The sequence below is a fragment of the Lipotes vexillifer genome, unplaced genomic scaffold, assembly GCF_000442215.2.
Source record: "Lipotes vexillifer unplaced genomic scaffold, Lipotes_vexillifer_v1.1 scaffold618, whole genome shotgun sequence".
Taxonomy (NCBI): Eukaryota; Metazoa; Chordata; class Mammalia; order Artiodactyla; family Lipotidae; genus Lipotes; species Lipotes vexillifer.
Genome location: NW_006799025.1, coordinates 1,507,058 through 1,527,431, shown reverse-complemented (window position 1 = coordinate 1,527,431; position 20,374 = coordinate 1,507,058). Strand labels below are relative to the sequence as shown.

Sequence of the window (20,374 nt, the reverse complement as noted above, 5' to 3'; positions counted from 1 at the left end):
ATATATATATATATATATAACTGAATCACTGTGCCGTACACCTGAAACTAACACAACACTGTAAATCAACTATATTTCAATTTTAAAAGAAAGGTAAACATTATAGATATAGCTATTGGAACCTATTTTATTAATTCAAACACAAATTACAACACAATTTTTACGGATGGCTGGGGAAAACTGTTAACGGTTTGAGTGTGTAAGAGGTCGTTTCTCAGAAATTATTTTTGCATGCTGAAGATTTCACACCATCTCTTCTTACAAAGTCTTCACTAGATATTTTATTTATATTTTTAAAAGTGGAGGTAATCATCTCATCCCTTACTTTATATGATTTTTTAAAGCTCCTGTTAAAAGGAAAGAAATAAGCACCATAAAAACAGGAGTGTTTTGTCATTAATTTCCCAGTACAACTCTCCTAAGAATGAAGTAAGTCTGTCGATATCTGGCTTTTCAAATCATAACAAAATAACATGTTTCCTTGGCTTATCTTTTAATTAATAGCATCTCATCTTTACCACATACCAACTCATTCTAGTCTATTTACAAACTTAGATGGCCACACACCTGATACTAAAAATTCTTATCAATGTTTCTCATAATTCTGAGATCAGACTTGATATTCAGCACAGCATAAAGAAAATACCACTGAGAAAAACAGACATAACAGGAATAAAAAGAGAGATTTAATGAGATAAGATTCCTGTTAAAAATAAATAACCAAATAAAAATACCAATTTCTTATTTTAAAAAAACAGTTTACCACACTGTAAACTTTATTTTATGAACCTTATTCAGAAAGCTGAAATACAGAAAACTGAGGTAAGTATACCAAAAACTAAATAATCATGATGTCTTCTCCTCTCACAGCAGTTTTAATTTTTAACACTGTGATACATGAACAGTAAAAGCAGAGGTCATTTCAATGACTGAAGAAACCTGCATCAAGATGCAGTTTGTTCTTTTGAAATTAAAGTCATACTTCAGAGGGAAGGGAGAGATTCATCCAGGACGGAAAGCAACTTAATTTCTATTTTAGATTTCTAGAAACTGATTAGCAAAGAATCTTTTTGCCATTTCATAGAATTAAGATGGTCTGAGATAAAGTAGAGCTAAAATAGGAATAAAAATAAAAATAGATTCAGAACCAAAATAAGGAAGGAGAGAACAATTCTTAATTTAGAGTGTGGAATCTTGAGCCTTGAATACAGTCAGGCGATCTGGATAACAACTCCGGAGTTGTCGCCCATCACATACCCTTCTCTTTATTGAGTAATGTGGTTAAATTTGGAAAACTAACTTTTGGAGACATTTTCTTATAATTGAAATCAATGATTTTTAGTAGTCATGTAGACACAGCCTAATAGTTTTCCACAGAATTTGCTGATCTTTTAAACTAAATTCTCTTCATAAGAATTCTTTTGTGTATTAAATCAATGATATTTTGTCTCCTCTAATGTCAAAAATCCTTTGAAACTATTATTACAGTTTTATATGATTATTTGAAATTCCTAATCTACTCCAATATGCAGTTCTCTAAAGAGAAAAATATAGACTGACCCTATTAACCATCACTGAGGGACTTGGTGAGTTTTGTCTTTTACCCTCATCCTCTTGTAATTTTACCTGAAGGAAGGGAAATGTGTTACCAGTTCCACTTTGTTGGATACAGTAAGACAAATAACATTGCATATGTAAAGAGCTGTGCTCACCCAGGATCGCATGAACTTCCAGAAAACGGCCTACTAACTCAGATCCTTGACAAACAAGCATCAACTGTTCTTCAATCTTTATTCACTGTGGTATGTCTCTCATTTACTCATTAAAACCATTTTATTGTGAACATCCTATATAAGTTGCCTAAAAGTGAGATACACACAATGTAAATAACAATAAAAAGAAAATCGATATTCCCACAGCTCAGGTTAAGATGGAAAATGTACCAGGACATTAGAAGAGCTCTGTTCAGGTCTGCAGTGGTCACATCTTCCTCTCACACCTACTCCACACTACCACCAAAGTAGCTAGGATTTTGGATTTTATGTTAATAATTCCCTAGAATTTCTTTCTTTCTTTCTTTCTTTTTTCTTTTTTGCTGTACGCGGGCCTCTCACTGTGTGGCCTCTCCCGCTGTGGAGCACAGGGTCCGGACGTGCAGGCTCAGCAGCCATGGCTCACGGGCCCAGCCGCTGCACGGCATGTGGGATCCTCCCGGACCTGGGCACGAACCCACGTCCCCTGCTTTCTTCTTAAAGGGAATATTTTCAGCATTTTACCTCTGAGTGTGTCCTTCTTCGTCTCTTGTAATAGTCTTTGTTTTAAAGTCTATTTTGTCTGATATGAGAATTGCTCCTCCAGCTTTCTTTTGATTTCCATTTGCATGGAATATCTTTTCCATCCCCTCATTTTCAGTCTGTATGTGTCCCTAGGTCTGAAATGGGTCTCTTGTAGACAGCATATATACAGGTCTTGCCTTTGTATCCATTCAGCCAGTCTAGGTCTTTTGGTTGGAGCATTTAATCCATTTACATTTAAGGTAATTATCGACATGTATGTTCCTATTACCATTTTCTGAATTGTTTTGGGTTTGTTATTGTAGGTCTTTTCCTTCTCTTTAGTTTCCTGCCTAGAGAAGTTCCTTTAGCATTTGTTGTAAAGCTGGTTTGGTGGTGCTGAATTCTCTTAACTTTTGCTTGTCTGTAAAGGTTTTAATTTCTGTCAAATCTGAATGAGATCCTTGCTGGGTAGAGTAATCTTGGTTGCAGGTTTTTCCCTTTCATCACTTTAAATATGTCCTGCCACTCCCTTCTAGCTTACAGAGTTTCTGCTGAAAGATCAGCTGTTAACCTTATGGGGATTCCCCTGTATGTTATTTGTTGCTTTTCCCTTGCTGCTTTTAATAATTTTCTTTGTGTTTAATTTTTGAAAGTTTGGTTAGTATGTGTCTTGGCGTGTTTCCCCTTGTATTTTTCCTGTATGGGACTCTCTGCACTTCCTGGACTTGACTATTTCCTTTCCCATATTACGGAAGTTTTTAACTATAATCTCTTCAAATATTTTCTCAGTCCCTTTCTTTTTCTCTTGTTCTTCTGGGACTGCTAAAATTCGAATGTTGATGCATTTTTATGTTGTCCCAGAGGTCTCTGAGACTGTCCTCAATTCTTTTCATTCTTTTTTGTTTATCTTGCTCTGCGGTAGTTATTTCCACTATTTTATCTTCCAGGTCACTTATCCTTTCTTCTGCCTCAGTTATTCTGCTACTGATTCCTTGTAGAGAATTTTTAATTTCATTTATTGTGTTGTTCATCACTGTTCGTTTACTCTTTAGTTCTTTTAGGTCCCGGTTAAACATTTCTTGTAATTTCTCCATTTTATTTCCTAGATTTTGGATCACCTTTACTATCATTACTCTGAATTCTTTTTCAGGTAGACTGCCTATTTCTTCTTCATTTATTAGGTCTGGTGGGTTTTTACCTTGCTCCTTCATCTGCTGTGTGTTTCTCTGTCTTCTCATTTAGCTTAACTTACTGTGTTTGGGGTCTCCTTTTCGCAGGCTGCAGGTTCATAGTTCCCATTGTTTTTGGTGTCTGCCCCCAGTGGGTACGTTTGGTTCAGTGGCTTGTGTAGGCTTCCTGGTGGAGGGGACTGGTGCCTGTGTTCTGGTGGGCAGGGCTGAGTCTAGTGGTATGTTTTGGGGTGTCTGTGATCTTAGTATTATTTTAGGCAGCATCTCTGCTAATGGGTGGGGTGGTGTTCCTGTCCTGCTAGTTGTTTGGCATAGGGCATCGAGCACTGGAGCTTGCTGGCCATTGGATGGAGCTGCATCTTAGCGTTGAGATGGAGATCTCTGGGAGATCTCTCGCCGACTGATATTATGTGGGGCCGGGAGGTCTCTGGTGGACCAGTGTCCTGAACTCAGCTCTTCCACCTCAGAGGCTCAGGCCTGACACAAGGCCAGAGCACCAAGACCCTGTTAGCCACACGGCTCAGAACAAAAGGGAGAAAAACAAAAGAAAAAATAATAAAATAGAATAAAAGTATTAAAAATAATAAAAGAAAAAAAAGAGAGCAAGCAAACCAACAAACAAATCCACCAATGATAACAAGCGCTAAAAACTATACTAAGATGAACATAAAAATCAGAAACAAGTCAGTCACAGACAGCAACCCCCAGGTCTACAGCTGCTCCCAAAGTCCACCTCCTCAATTTGGGATGATTCGTTGTCTATTCAGGTATTCCACAGATGCAGGGTACATCAAGTTGATTGTGGAGTTTTACTGCGCTGCTCCTGAGGCTGCTGGGAGAGATTTCCCTTTCTCTTCTTTGTTCGCACAGCTCCTGGGGTTCAGCTTTGGATTTGGACCCGCCTCTGAGTGTAGATCGCCAGAGGGCGTCTGTTCTTCGCTCAGACAGCAGGGGTTTAAAGGAGCAGATGATTCGGGGGCTCTGGCTCACTCAGGCCAGGGGAGGGAGGGGTATGGTAGTTATAATTGGAATGCGGGGAGAGCCTGCAGCGGCAGAGGCTGGCATGACATTCCAACAGCCTGAGGCACGCCGTGTGTTCTCTCGGGGAAACTGTCCCTGGATCACGGGACCTTGGCAGTGGCGGGCTGCACAGGCTCCCGGGGGGGTGTGGATAGTGACCTGTGCTCGCACACAGGCTTCTTGGTGGCTTCATCAGCAGCGTCAGCGTTCCATGCCCGTCTCTGGGGTCCAAGCTGATAGCCGCGGCTCGTGTGCCCATCTCTGGAACTCATTTAGGCAGTGTTCTGCCTTCTATGGGCAGACAGGAAAGGAATCCCCTCTCCTCACACACCCTGAAACAATGGTCTCTTGCCTCTCAGGCAGCTCCAGACTTTTTCCCGGACTCCCAGCTAGCTGTGGCGCATTAGCCCCCTTCAGGCTGTGTTCACGCCGCCAACGCCAGTCCTCTTCCGGTGCTCTGACAGAAGCCCGAGCCTCAGCTCCCAGCCCCGCCCGCCCCGGCGGGTGAGCACACAAGCCTCTCGGGCTGGTGAGTGCCGGTCGGCCCCGATCCTCTGTGCGGGAATCTCTCCGCTTTGCCCTCCGCACCCGTTGCGGCGCTCTCCCCCGCGGCTCCGGAGCTCCCCCCCCTCCGCCACCCAGTCTCCGCCCGCGAAGGGGCTTCCTAGTGTGTGGAAGCTTTTCCTCCTTCACAGCTCCTCCCACTGGTGCAGGTCCCGTCCCTATTCTTTTGTCTCTGTTTTTTCTTTTTTCTTTTGCCCTACCCAGGTACATGGGGAGTTTCTTGCCTTTTGGGAAGTCTGAGGTCTTCTGCCAGCATTCTGTAGGTGTTCTGTGGGAGTTGTTCCACATATAGATGTATTTTTGATGTATCTGTGGGGATAAATGTGATCTCCACGTCTTACTCCTCCGCCATCTTGAAGGTCCCTCCTCTACTGTGCTATTTAAATCTATTTTATCCTTGATGATTTTTGGTATCCCTTATATAGCAAGGTGTAAGTATGGAGGTCTCCCACCAAAATTGAAATTTTTGTCAATTTCCCTTTGTATTTTGTCAACTTTTGGTGTCCTTTTTGGTGATGTAAAGTGTTCAATAGTAACCATGCCCTTTAAGTATGAACAGTTTATTTTTTCACAATCCCAAGGTCATGATTACTTTTCAACCATCAGACTTTTGTAAAATTAGAGGACTAACACTATGCTAGGAATGGTGATAAGGTACAGGCAAGCTTAGAGAAGTCAGACAAGGAATCTAATCAATATATTCGAAGTAGAGACAGTAATTTATTAGAAAACAAAGAGTTAAAATTTATGAGAAATCTTTAGTAATCTATAACTTGGAAGGGAATCCAGGGTATCCATTCTCAAAACCAGTATGCCAATGAAGGCAGGAAACAGATGAATATCAGAGGCCTGATAGGCAATCCACAAGAGTACATTTACCTACAAACAAGGTCCAGGAACTCTGTATGTAGAGTATGGATTGCTAATGGCCAACTCCTGTGAAATGAGGAAAGCTTAAACAATATGCTTTCAGGCAGGGAGAAGCTGAGGCACAAGGATACTGCAGATCCTAACTAACAGCTAGAGGTCTACGTTTTTACGGACATTTGACAAAAATGTGCAGTTTTAAAGGGTGCATGAATATAAATATGGTGACACTTAACAGTCCTTATATATTCCAACATTGTAGGACACAAGCAAACTGGCATCACCTTGATAATTTCTCCTCTGACAAATAAGTTAAAAAGATATGTACAGTTAAAACATGCTTATGAATTCTGTAACGAATGAATTAAAAACCAAAGTCTCCCTCCCCCTCCACCAAAAAAGTCAGGGAAGAAAGGAAAAATAGGCCTATCTTCAATATTCACCATGATATTTCCTTGTTTTCTACTTAATTGGCATGTTTAAACACTTTCAGGAATTAATACTAGTTATCATCTTACTATTTTCTCTGTATTATGTGATGAAAGAATACACTACCCTTGCTGTCAATTTGCTTTGATTCAAAATACACTGCCTTCTTCTACATCTGTGAATGTATTATTTATGAGGATTAAGACTTCCAATGCAAATCTTCCAACCAATAAAATATCTACAAAGCACCTGCAGGACTTCGTGGCTATGAAAACAGGGTAGCTCATATACAACTGAAATAACTGACTTTATTTATGTATTTGCTAATAAATAAAGTATGCTGGAAATTTGTATCAGGAGCCAAAATATATGTTCAATTTATTCATCCAGTAAGACTATTTCTAGGAATTTATCCTAACAAAATAATCATGTGTTTATTATTAAAAGTATAAGCAGGAACATATTCCCTATAGCATTAGGTATAATAGCAAAAGCAAGCAACTTAAATATCTAATATTAGGGGAAGGATTATGTAAATTACATGGCACACAATGGAATATTTTGCTGCTACCTATGACAGTTATGAAGGTGATGTACAACCATGCATGATGTATTTATTTAAAAAAGAGAAAAAAAGAGGGGACACAAAACTGAATCAGGGCCTTTTATTCATTCAAAAAAAAATGATGAGTACCTTGTGTGTGCCAGACGTATTCTAGTGTCAGCAACCAAAGTCTAGCCTCTTGAAACATATTCTAACAGAAGATTATAGACAATAAACATTTTTATTATTCTATTCTGTAACGTATCTCTCTCCACCCCTGCCCTGCATTCTTAACAGCTAGATACCTCCCACGGCCTCAGAGAAGTTAGAGAACTAGATTTATATTGTGATCGGAAAGAATTCTCAGAAGTTAATAGCATATCTGTTTTAAAGTATGTTGAAAACCATGAGCAGTTATGTCAAAAACCATTCAAATCCCTTAACTCAAAATTCTTATTCATTGTGACCACATAATGCACCATGATTACAGAAGCTAGGAACTTAAAAGCAGTCTCAGTCTATATTCCTCATTATAACCAGCAGTAACGAGTTAAAGATATATGTAACTCAAAAAATTACTTCATCCATCATCTATCTCTTCATTGTTCTATCTAGCCAACTATGTGACTGGTATTGGGAAAGGTAGTGGGCATTCAAAAAATATCAAGACAACAGATCCTGTACTAAGTAAACTCAGAGTAGTAGGGGAGACAGACATATAAACTCAAATATAAACAATAAACCAAATCATACAGAACTGAACAGGGCTCTAAATTGTACTTTTAAATTACTTTTGAGGTCTAGCACTTTCTCTTTATTAGTCATCTGCATTTCTGACTTGCCTTTTTATTACCATGGTCCATTTCTCTCTTAGCAGGCTTTCTATCAATTGGTGATTTTTAAAATCTCTTTGTAAGATAGACATTAACTGTTTCCATACATATGGCAAATATTGTCACACTTGGTTATTTTCTATTTAACTCATATATGACTTTGAAATTGGGATTCACATATATACATTATATATAAAACACATAATAAGGACCTACTGTATAGCACAGGGAACGCTACTCAATACTCTAATGGCCTATATGGGCAAAGAATCTAAAAAAGAGTGGCTCTACATATATATGTATAACTTATTCACTTTGCTGTACACCTGAAACTAACACAACATTGTAAATCAACTATACTCCAATAAAAATTTTAAAAAAATAAAAAATAAGTTTAAAAAATGTATAGTTTAAAAGTTTTAGGTAGCTAATTCTATCAATTTGATTTATAGTCTCTGATGTTGACATCCGACTTTAAAAGTTTCTTCTTAACCAAAGATTATATGAATATTAACCTATATTTCTTTCACACATTTCCACAGTTTAAATCGTCAAGTTGCCTGAAATTTAGTAGTGATATTAAATTTCAGTTTCACTTTTCCTTTTATCCCAATCTCATTTCGTTTAAAAGTCAAATATATTTACTGTTATATAAACTTGAGTTTGGTTTCGAATTTTCTGTCCTAAATATCTATCTCCTGAGCTGTGCTATTCTGTTTTAATTATTACAGCTTCATAAGATATCTGTTAGAACAAGAAAACAATAGACATTTTCAAATTATATTTCTATTCAAGAAAAAGGGAGGTCTCCATTAACTAAAATCTGTTCTGATATTTCTTGGTGAAGACTTTTTTTTCTTCTTCTACGTAGGTCTCACGCATTCCTTGTTGAACTCATTTTATAGTACAGTTGACCCTTGAACAATATGGGGGTTAATCCCCATATAAGTTATAGTTGACCTCTGTATCCGCAACTCCTCTCCATCTGCAGATTCAACCAACCACTTACTGTGCAGTACGGGAGGATTTACTGTTGAAAAATATCCACATGTAAGTGGACCTATGCAGTTCAAACCCATGTTGTTCAAGGGTCAATTGTATTTCTTATTTTGCAATTCTACGGAATCTATTTCCTTTATACTGTCTGACTATTGCTGTTATATAGGAAATTTACAAACCCTTTTTTTCCAATGATAGTTTTGCCTTATTTCCAATCTAGTGACCGCTTTTTAAAATAAAGTCTTCACCAAATTACCTTTAATTCTATTACAAAAGTTGAGCTATTAAAATGATCAAAAATCAGTGACATAATTCAAATACATCACTAATTTTATAATAAAAACATTAAATAAGGATCCAACTACAGAGGTAGAGATCAGTCTTTAAAGAATCACATATAATTCTTAAGATCTTCCATGCTGCAATTACTTAACCAAACAATCCAACTATAGATAAGTTATCATTTTCATAATTTAGGCATTTTAAGATTAAAATGATGCAACATTCATCCAACAGTCTTTGCCTAAATAAAAGTTTCGGTTGATAAACATCCAAACATCAGATATTTGGTAGCGCTGACTTAGATACTCTCTTGGAAAGTAGAAAACATTTCCAAGTTTTCTGCAATTGATTTCAAATAGGTCTGAGGTCTCTTTCTGCTGTCCTATAGGGAATTTGCCCAAGAAACTCGATTTGGATTCACCCAATTCATGATGAACAGTCAGGATTGTTTTGAGTTATTTTCAATTACTCATATTTGGTGACAAGGTAGTTGGGCTTTCTTCACAAGCTCCAAGGACCAAGAAGGAATAAGATGCTTGAGAATGGGATGCAGTGAGTTCATGAGGAAGGCCTGATGGTATGTTGTACCCACAAGAGTTTCAAAGAGTTATCATCTACAGACATGTGCCTTCTTGGGGACTGGATGCCAGGGAAATTTGCCTGGTTGACTGAGGGCAAACAGCTGTGTCTCTGCTTGTGCAGCTGTCTTTATGCAGGTGAGCTCTAGCATGCTTTACTTACATAAAGAAACCTATACCCCTTGCCTGAATCTGTTGGTATATTTCTATCAGCTATTGTCCCACTCATCATGGCCATGAGTATTCTAAAATCACTCTGAAATAGATGTGTGTGTAAAATAGGTACATTAATAGGACGTATAAAATATACCAAGCAGATACAAGACCTCACTATTACAAATACACAGGACTATATTTTTAATTGAATTATTTTAAATGGGGATTAATTTAAAAAGCATTACAAATAGCCTGATTATTAATTACATGAATATAAATTAAATAAGAAAACACTGAAAGCATTTTAAAAATTGTTAAGCACTGTATAAATGCTTTAAAATATAGCATTTGATTAATATGAGCAAGTAATAAGAGAGTTTCATGGAAAGCTCTTTTTAAACAGAAGACATTTTTGGAAGAACAGATCTTCAAATTTTAAAAGTTCAACATTTCTAAGTCATTTCCCAGGGCCCAAGTGTTTCAGAGTTTTATCCAAAACTGATGGACTTAAGCCAAAGATTAATGGAAGAATGGTGAAGATAACTACATCTTCATGGGAATTTGGATGACTGGTGATGTCATTTACCAGTCAAAACTAAGAGAGGGACTTATTTGAAAAATTTAAATGATTGCAATAGGCTGCTGGAAACTCAGGTCTGGACTTTTGCTAAAAAGCTGCAAATGAAGATACGGACTTGAGAATTATTAACATAGAGATGGTAGAAGCTATGACAATGAATGAACTTGTGAAAGGTACCCATTAAAACTCCATGATAATGGGGACCTGTATCTTACAAGTCTAGGTCCATATATGTATCCATATGCTTGTGTGTGTACCTAAGTGCATACTTATTTCTAACTTATTTCTAACAATTTAAATTGTTCCATAACTTGTACTTTCATATAACACTACGTATTCTTTATGCATCAGTACGTGGATTTATACCATTTTTAAGACTTGTCAAGCATTCCCCTTGTATGGCTATGTCATCATTTATTCAACCACTATTCTGTGAATGGATCCTAAGATTGCTTCCAGTTTTAACTATTACAAGAAATACTACAAAAAAGTCTTTCTGTATATTCAGTTGTTTTTACAACAATATTAAAAACAAAAGATCAAGGACAGAATTCCAAGACATCGTCTATGTTCTTAAATATTAAAGGTTTCCTAAGTAATTAAAAAGTTTGATTCATAAGAAATGTATCTATGTATTACATAACACTTGTCACAAATAGCTACTGTAATTAGAACTCCAGATTTGAAAATAATGCATTGTAACACAAAACCCAAGATTACTGGATAGAATTTCAAACTTTTATTACAAACAAACACCCCTCCCCTTCAATTTTAATAGTTAATCTGTAGAGCAGATTTAAATTTCTTCCCTTAAAAACATACTGAGTATATTTTAAAACAATTTTCTATATATTTAATGGAATTAGTTTAAGTTAGGTGATCAATAATGTTTATAAAAGTTGCCTTACTTATTGTCATGACAGTTGACATACTTTAAAAGTATTTGATATTTCAATCTGAGATATCTAAATTGAAATGCAGAGGTTAATAATATGCCCAAGGCAATACTGTGGTAATGAATAAAATTATGATATAACTTCCTAGGCCATGAGGATAACATTTATTCAACAAATCGCATTTCCATTTAAGACATCATAATATACTACTGTATCCTTTCAACAAAACCAAAGGAATTATTCTGCATAGCTATCTGTGAAATACAACAACCTTAATGAAATTAATGACAAGCGTCACAGCATTGTTCTAAAGAGTTTCATATAAAGATGTGAGGGGGAAAAAACAGATTGACGAAAAAAAAAAACCCATCTGAACCAGTATCTGAGCTCTTGCCTCAGTGGAGTAACAGTGGTAGTGAGACAGGGCTAAAGAGCACACGTCCCAGAGACAGTCTGTGGGCTCAAACACCAATTCCAATGTGCAAAGGGACTCCAGGTAAGCAACTCTGTCATAACTAACACTTCCCGCATAAAACTGTTGTATAAATGAAGACAATTCATATTAATACTCATAGTGGCACAGCACCTGTCACACAGAAAGTGCATACAGAATGCTAACTATTACTCTTAGGATCCACAGTAGTATTCCTTTAGCTTTACTAAGCAAAATGATACCTACCTGGAAAAAACTGATAGATTTGAACGTTAAGATTTTAATCAGTTTCATAAAACGGCAACATTAAAATCCAGACAATATCAGAAACTAGAGAGAGATATCAACTAATAGCAAAACACGACAAAGGAGAAAAAAAGAAACAGGAAGAGAAAGAGGTGGGGGAGAAAGAAAGTAGGGGTGGAAAAGAGAAGAACAATGGAGAATGAGGGTAGAGGGGGGAGAAAAGAAAGGATGATTAATAAAAGACCAATCTGGAAAGGAGAGACAGTAGTCTGGATCTTAACGCATTTTTGCACGTTATCTTTAATCTTTCTTTTAAAGACAATGTACAGTCAAAATGCTGACATGACGCAAATCTTAATAGAAGAAATAAAAAATATCCTTTAAAGTAACTAAGTTTGATCACTCTAAGCTTTGGGAGGAGCTTTCACAAACACCACACTAAAACCTTTTTATTATGATGAAAAGACAATACAAAGTTATCTGTTTCTTCAACATGACAATGAAGAAATCCTGGGATGGTATCTTGCGATTTAAGGTAGAACAATATTTGGGGATGACTCGGGATGGGTAATGATCACTTTCATAATGAAAGAAAAACGCTATGGGCTTCACCTTCATTCTGGCTCTTACCCTCTACTGGATGTTTCCGCTTGCCTTCAAAGAGACAGCTCCATTTTGTTGCTCTCAAGATTGGTAATGCCTCAAGAATAACAGGATAAAATTCTCCTCTAAAGTCTGCATTTCATTTATGAAGTTATTCAATGCCATTAAACTTCCATATCCAGAGTACAGAAATCATTATATTTGAACCATTTTCTTCTGAACAAGTCTAACAAGCATGTTAGCACAAAATCGGGTTTCAGAAAAGACAGAAGATATAATCTCTCATACGCATTTTTTTTTTCTCCCCCAGAGCAAGGTAGTTCAGAGACATTAGCTTGAAGCATCTAATTTTAAAGAGAACCATTTGTCACGTCTTGCATTACAATTTTACTTGGTCAAGAAAGCACCCAAAAGTAACTTTTTATAAGCTGGAAATCAAGATTTTTAAGAACTTATATTTAGAAAGACAGGCTAAATAATTGATATAGAAGATAAATTAACTTTAAAGCATAAAGTCCATTTTACACATATAAATCCCTAGAAAAGGGTTTAAATAATAAAATGCAATGGTGTAAAAATGAGAACATACTGCATAAACCACTACAGAAATTTACCAATGTATGTTCATACTGTTCTCATACCCATAACTCTGAGGCTTATGTGAGAACATCAGTCTGATTTTTTCCTGTTTTTTTGACATGAAAATAAAAGGTGGATGTGTTATATAAGATGGAATTAAAAAAAAAACTTTCAAATGTCATAGAATTCATGCATTATCCTTTAAAGATAAAAAGAAATTTAAACTATACTGTTTCCAAATACTAGGTTATAATTATCACTAATCAGTACAGCATACTGCTATTCGTAAGTTGGAGTGTCCATCAGTTACTAGTACAGGTGACCCTTGAACAACACAGGGGTTGGGGTGCTGACCCTCTGTGTAGTCGAAAATCCAAGTATAATTTACAGTCAGCCCTCCCTATACACACTCTGTGGATTCAACCAACTCAGATGGCGCAGTACTGTAGTATTTACCAGTGAAAAAATTCACGTATAAGTGGACCCATGCAGTTCAAAACCCATGTTTTTCAAGGGTCAGCTGGTGCTTGCTTTACCAGATCTTCCAATGATTACTCTTTAATTTGACAGAATTTCAAGCAGGGGTTAATGTTCTTTGGGGCTAGACAATATGGGCATGAAAATATTCTGCTTTATATATTTTTTAATGTGAAGGCCTTGGAATTGCTAAAGTAATATAATGTTAGTGCATCCCATTCTTAATGACTTACATTTGAAAGTAAATGCTCCTCAGCTGTTTCTAGCTGCTCCAAAGGTAAAAGACCCTTGGTTGTGTCTTCAAGCAGTAACATCGGGTGGGGGTCAGGGGGGTTGAAAGGGAAACAGCAGACTGAATCATCTACACAGGCTGTTTTCTCCTAGAAAAATCCCTCCTGGGGTCTCCCTGCAGATAAAACTACTTTTTTTTTTCATTCCTAAATGACTATTTATGTGAAATAAAAAGATTTTCCAAGTGCAAGAGTTGTTTGGGAACAACAGAAGTCTCTGAACTATACCAACATCTCAGATTCCAGAGAGGGTAGGAGTCACCTGGGACCATCCTGAGGGGGTTAAGAAGACAGCCAAAAGCAACAAGCACTCAACAAGAGCATGATGTAAGGAGCTGAAACAAGCAGATCTAAAGCATGCAAAACATGGCAGGGCCCAAACCAGCCCCGAGAGCATCAGTAGAGTACTTGTACTCCAGTCCACTGCCCGGAGGACATCACAGAAAGACTCAGGAGGAATCTGGTCAAGGAGCCGGATCTGGTAATTTTCACAGTACACAGTCACTGCTGGCACTTGGTGCTTCTAGATCCTATGAGACCTACCCTGTGTTACTCAGGAAAAGAAATCCCCATTAGCTGGTGATTTCTGATGGCCGGTGACTACTTAATTTTGTGATACTTTAGAACGTAAATGCAACGCAGACATGCTTTTAAAAATTAAGGACATTTAAACTGATTTTTTTGAAAAAAATGTTTGACACTTACGAGACAACGGGAACTCTGTTAAAGTTTTAAAGGAGTGAAAGTGATTTATGTTTCTCCATAACTTACCTAACTGGCACTTGAGGAAACATTTTAATAATGACAGTTTAATTCTTGCCTCATTTGTGCAACCTCTAGAATGATATTTAATAAGCACCTAGTATGTGACCATTGTAGGGATGAATGTTTAAAATACGAAGATGAAAGAAAACAGACTACAGCATCCAGGGACATAGCTTGTGGGAAAGGGAGAAGCGTGAAACAAACAAATACTATATAGTACAGATTAAAGGTACATAGTGGCCTCCACATTAAGACCAAAGTCTCCCCCCTACTGCATTATCCTTCTACGTTTATGATTTGTCTCAGCAACAACAGCTAGACCCCTCACTGCAACCACCACTGTGCTCTGTACATAACAAGCATACATTACATATTCAAGAGAGAAGATGATGATGTGTTAAAAAAAAAAATACAAAATTTGTACTCTAAGAGGACTGGGCTTGAAAAGCTGAGTTAAATCATGCATGTAAACTTTTTGAGGATACATTCTCTTACCTAGAAAAAAGGAATAGTAGTAAGTCCTCCCTGACAAGGATTCAGAAGAATAAATGAAATCAATAAGAAAACACCTATCATAATGTCATGAAAATTAGAAGTTAGAAAATTAGAAAATAAATAATTGACTATTCTCAATTCACCCGAGCACCCTATTCTCCTGATGTCAGGACAGAGATCCAAGTGAGCAATTCCCGACTGCTTCCTCATACCCGTTTCTCTGAAGGGAAAGCAGCCCCGAGAGTGATCGTACATTCTGTTTTCAGCGGGAAGCAGCAGCGAATACATCAACTACGACAGAAGACAGGTCCTGAAACACCACAGGTTTTATCCAGATTAGGTGGGGATGCAGTTTTTGCTGATAGCTCTTTGACTCCTGGAAAGTCCATCAGTGCTGAATTAGCTCGAGAAAACATGGCTGATGCATGTTTTGGCTTTCTGTGCCCCTTAGTCTGTGAGAGTAAGGCACAGTTATTTTCACACAGTCATGGTACCCAATTTCGAGGCAGGAAGCACTTTGGGGAATGTTGCATCCAAGTCTAAGATATAGACTAAGGAATTTGGAATTCCTAGAATCCTTATTAAATCTTTACAGGTTCCATTTGGAGGAAATTCTGAAACAAAATAAAATGAAAATTCCAGTCCTATAGTACTTTGTAACAGTACAAAGCTGGTGCTTATCTTGGTCAGGCTAAGAACCTGATAGTCCAGGTGAAGCTTTTGTCATCAACATATCAGTGGGTAATCTAGCCTAGAGAAGAATTTCTTAAGATTCAAAACCATCTGGCAGGTCTCTCCCCCATTTTGGTTGGCATGTGCAGAGGCAGGCTTGGGATTTTTCATTTTCATTTTTTCCTTCATTCATTCTGTCCTTGAGCTACTATGGTTAGCAACAGTCTTACCTTCAAATGGTGGAGATATGGTAAAATGTAAAGAATGGCTACAGAGATGAGCTGACCAGAATGACAGAGTCAAGAAACAGGCCAAATCAAGTAGTAGGGATGTGGTGGTACACACAGAGCAGCACATGGCACTGGAAGGAATGGGCAGATGATGCAGATTTGGTGCAACCCAAAAGAGTCAACTACGGATGGGAAAATCAGAAAACGATAAACCAGGAAAAAGAGTACAGGAGAACAGGGCTAAGGTAGCCTGAGAAGCATGATTAGAAAATCTGTGGTGGTCTTTACCCAGCTACAGAGCTGGAGTAACTACTCGTGAATGATTAACTCACTTCCAGCAATGATGAGAGAAGATACTGCTGTTTTACACATGAGCTATCCTTACAAATGGTTCTTTCCCACCAAACTCCAGAATATGAAAGCAGTTCCTTTTGATTTTCCCTAGAAAAATCCTACTAAGCAAGCAAGTCTATGTTTATGAACAGAAGCAAAAACTCTGAAGTACACTGAGGTTTCTACCATAGAAGACGGGAAAGGGTAAAAGAAAAAATTTAAGATAAGGAAACAAAGACACCAGAATGAAGATTAATATCCTTACCATGGCTCTCAAGGTTGGGCATACCCGGCCCTTAGCTATGCCTCAGGCCTCATGTCAACCATTCTAACCCCAGTCTCTGCCCATCCAGAAGGTTCCCGCCATAGGGCAGCTGAACTTGCCTGTTCCTTCATTAGTATAGATTCCTAGTTGTCCCCTGATCCTCTGCCATCATCCGATTAACTACTACTTGTCCTTCTGTTGAGAGCTCAAGGATTACATTCTCAAAAAGACTTCCCTAGCCAACTCCATTTGCAGCACTGGACAATCCCCCAAGTAAGTAACATTACTGTGTCATATATATTTGCCTAGGATCAGATTCCTTTTCTTCAAAGCAGTTAACTCAGTTTGTAATTATGCGTTCCTGTACACAGAACAGGGTGTCTCCCTGCTTTAGACTTCAAGCACCACTGGCAATAGCTCTTTCTTTTCTTTTTTTATTTTTAATTTTTATTTTATTTTTATTTACTAGCCATTTCTGATTTTAGTCATCACTTCAAACCCAGTACCTGTGTGGCACTTAGCACAGAGCGACTCAATAACTGTTTGTTGAATGAATGAAAGATACCATATACTTTATTCTAACCAGTTCTCAAAGGACTATGAAGTGATTCACAGCAGTTGAATGACCAAGTTTGGCTGATAGTATATTTTACTGAGCTATATAGTTGTCTCTTGGTATCTGCAGGAGATTGGTTCCAGTATCCCCTTCAGATACCAAAATCCATGGATGCTCAAGCCCCTCATATAAAATGTCATAGGTACAGTCGGCCCTGGGTATCTGGCGGGTTCCACATCCGCTGATTCGACCAAATGCAGACCTAGTGCCGTTGGCTGAAGCTGCGGATGTGGAACCCACAGATGTGCAGGGCCAACTTACATGGAAGGAGAACTGAGATCAGGAGCTGAGTTTCTTTAATTACTGCCACATCGGACAACTGCACAAGTTGCATGCACCAGAGCTTTAGATCAGACTTCCATTAATATATACAAAAAATATAGAAAATATTTCATGTTTACAGACACACAGTTCTATGGATAACACAACCAACTCAAGGTGGGGGGATGCTGTTAAATAAGAGCAATCATCTGAATCTGAAAGCCACTTTTGTATTTTAAAATATAACATTACATTTAACTAAAGTAATATTGCCAGTAATTTTAATATATTTATAGTGGTCCAGGAAGATTCTCAAATAAGTGAATTTCTACGTATCAGAACTGTCACGGCTGATAAACAACACACGTATGCTTTTTAAGTGTTTACCTGAGACTACTGTCCATTTCTTACCCAATCTCTGTCTTAGCCAACTGTGAAGATGTGGAACTTTCTTTAGGCAAAATTTGTTAATGAGTAACATGTGTGTTTTGCTAATTTATTCAATAAACATTTCATTTAGTTTTTAAGAGCTTAAATTTATTTAAGCTCTTTTTGGTGCTTGAACGAAATGATTTTGTGGTATTTTTCCACTTGTCTTTTTGGGTACACGTTTCTTATCCTATCATCACTGCACCTGTGCCCTGCTTAAGTACAGAATTAGTACAGAATATGTCACAAGAATTAAATGCTACCTGACTGCTTAAGTAGTAATCATAATTTTCTCTACGAGGTGAATCTGATAGAGCACTTATATTCACTAAAGTCTTCCCCTGAAATAAAAATGAAATACGGAGGCAGAGTCTATTTGTACATATTATAAAAGCAAATACTAAAGATCAAAAAAGACTTTGTCTCCAATTTCCCTTCGAATACCACACAAACACTAACTTAACCAATCACATCATATGTCTGATATGTTTATAACTTAAGAAGAATCACAAAACTGTGGATCATATTCCAATTTAACCAAGTAAAATACATCTGTCACAGTTTCAGTGGAAGCACACAGAACTTGTGTAAAGCCAGGTTTGGCTTTTACTCTTAACACTTTTACAGGGAATAATATGTTTTTAGAAGACGAAACACCTGGGTCCTCTGATCACCAAAGTCATATGTATTTACAAACCAGGTGGAATTTAGTTGCCTGGTTAGACATTTAGTTATTTTGGAACTGCAACTTCCTTTTTCTTTATTACCTATATGCGTATATTTTTAGCTGCTGCTTTGTTAATCCTTATTTACATATGCAAAAGTTAGAAGTAAACAATGTGGCTGGAAAATTTTTAAGTGGAAACAAGCACAGTTGTGTATCTGGTTAAGTAAAAATATTCTACCTTTGGTACAAAGATGTCTTTTTGCAAAGTACCCATCTATGCTTTAAAAAATTAGCATATTATAATAGCTTTAAAGAATTTTACAATTCCAGCTTAAATGTAAGGGGCCTATTCTCCGAGAAATTCCACTTGACTTACAGAGGAGATTTTCTTTATATATAACACTTTTGTCACTGCACCAACGTTCTGGATATGCAAGATGGGACGGCCGTGTTGTGTTAGTTGTAATTCGTGAAGATCTGGGCCACAGAAAATGATTTGTACGCTGTCACTCAGCAGAGACTGTATTTCACTGTGTAGTGGGTGGAAATTAAGGTGACAACTGGCTCCCAGTTGCTCTTAAGTCCATTCAGACTCAGAAGGCTGTTTTATTTGCATGTCTTATTTTTGTTAAAAGTGTCCTTCATATGGCTGAATTACTCTCACCGATGCTTAATAGAGTCAAGAGAATTTTATTGTCCATTATTTGAGGTCAAATGCTTCATCAGATAGAGGTCAGTCACTGAGCCGGAGAGTGGGAACACAAGGCTGAACGAGACCTGGCCTCTGCCTTTTAGGGGGCTCACAGCTTTGGGGGAGCAGCATACAGAGGCAATTACAACACAGAGTTCCAGACTATACATAGGTGCTAAGGAAGCTGCCTTAGGGAAATGGGGGACAGGGGTTCAGGACAGCTTCACAGAGCAGAGCACCCTAAACTGAGCCTTCAAGGAAGAAAAGTAAAAGATAGGCAGCTAGGTGCAGAATGAAAGGTAGGCAGGCCATGGGTGAGAACAGACAGTGGCTCTCCCCAGGGATGGTACCTCCCCGTTAGGGGCATTTTAAAATGCATATGGGCAGAAGCTATGAAAGCTAACTAACCTGTGATAGAAGGGATAGTTCCACTGATGAAAACTGCTCCTGTAAAAATGTAACAGCCTCCTGCTTGGAAACACTGTGGCTGGCAAGAGGTAAGAGGTGGGGTGGAGTGGTAAGTGGCAGTCAGGTAGATGTAGAGTCTTGCAGGCCAGACTTCATCCAGAGTGCAAAGGAAAGTTACTAAAAAATGTTGAGGGAAAGGACATAATCAGATTTGCGTTTTAGAAACTGGACTGAAGTAAAGGAAAGAACCGAGGTAGGGAGACCAAATAGAGGCTTCTGAAGTAATGTCAGCAACGGCCCAAACAGAGGTGTTGGCAATGAAGATGTGGGAAGAGAGTGAGATTGGTTGGGCATTACGGAAGCAGAATCAATAGGATTTAGATGTGGGGATCAGAAAGAGAAAGAAATGATGAATGCCCACATTTCTGCTTTGGCCACCGCTCTAATGTAAAGGTACCACAAACTGAGATGGTAAACAGAAAGGAGGAGTCTGTTAAAGGTGAAAAAGAGGGGCTTCCCTGGTGGCGCAGGGGTTGAGAGTCCGCCTGCCGATGCAGGGGACAAGGGTCTGTGCCCCGGTCCGGGAGGATCCCACACGCCGCGGAGCGGCTGGGCCCGTGAGCCATGGCCGCTGAGCCTGCGCGTCCGGAGCCTGTGCTCCGCAGCGGGAGAGGCCACAACAGTGAGAGGCCCGCGTACC

General features: G+C 38.1%; 1 protein-coding gene across 1 annotated transcript in view; it reads right to left on the bottom strand.

Moving 5' to 3' along the window:
• CADPS2 (calcium dependent secretion activator 2) overlaps nucleotides 1–20,374 on the bottom strand; it is a 524,381-nt gene that overhangs the window by 269,325 nt on the left and 234,682 nt on the right. The gene's annotated exons all lie outside the window — the stretch shown is intronic.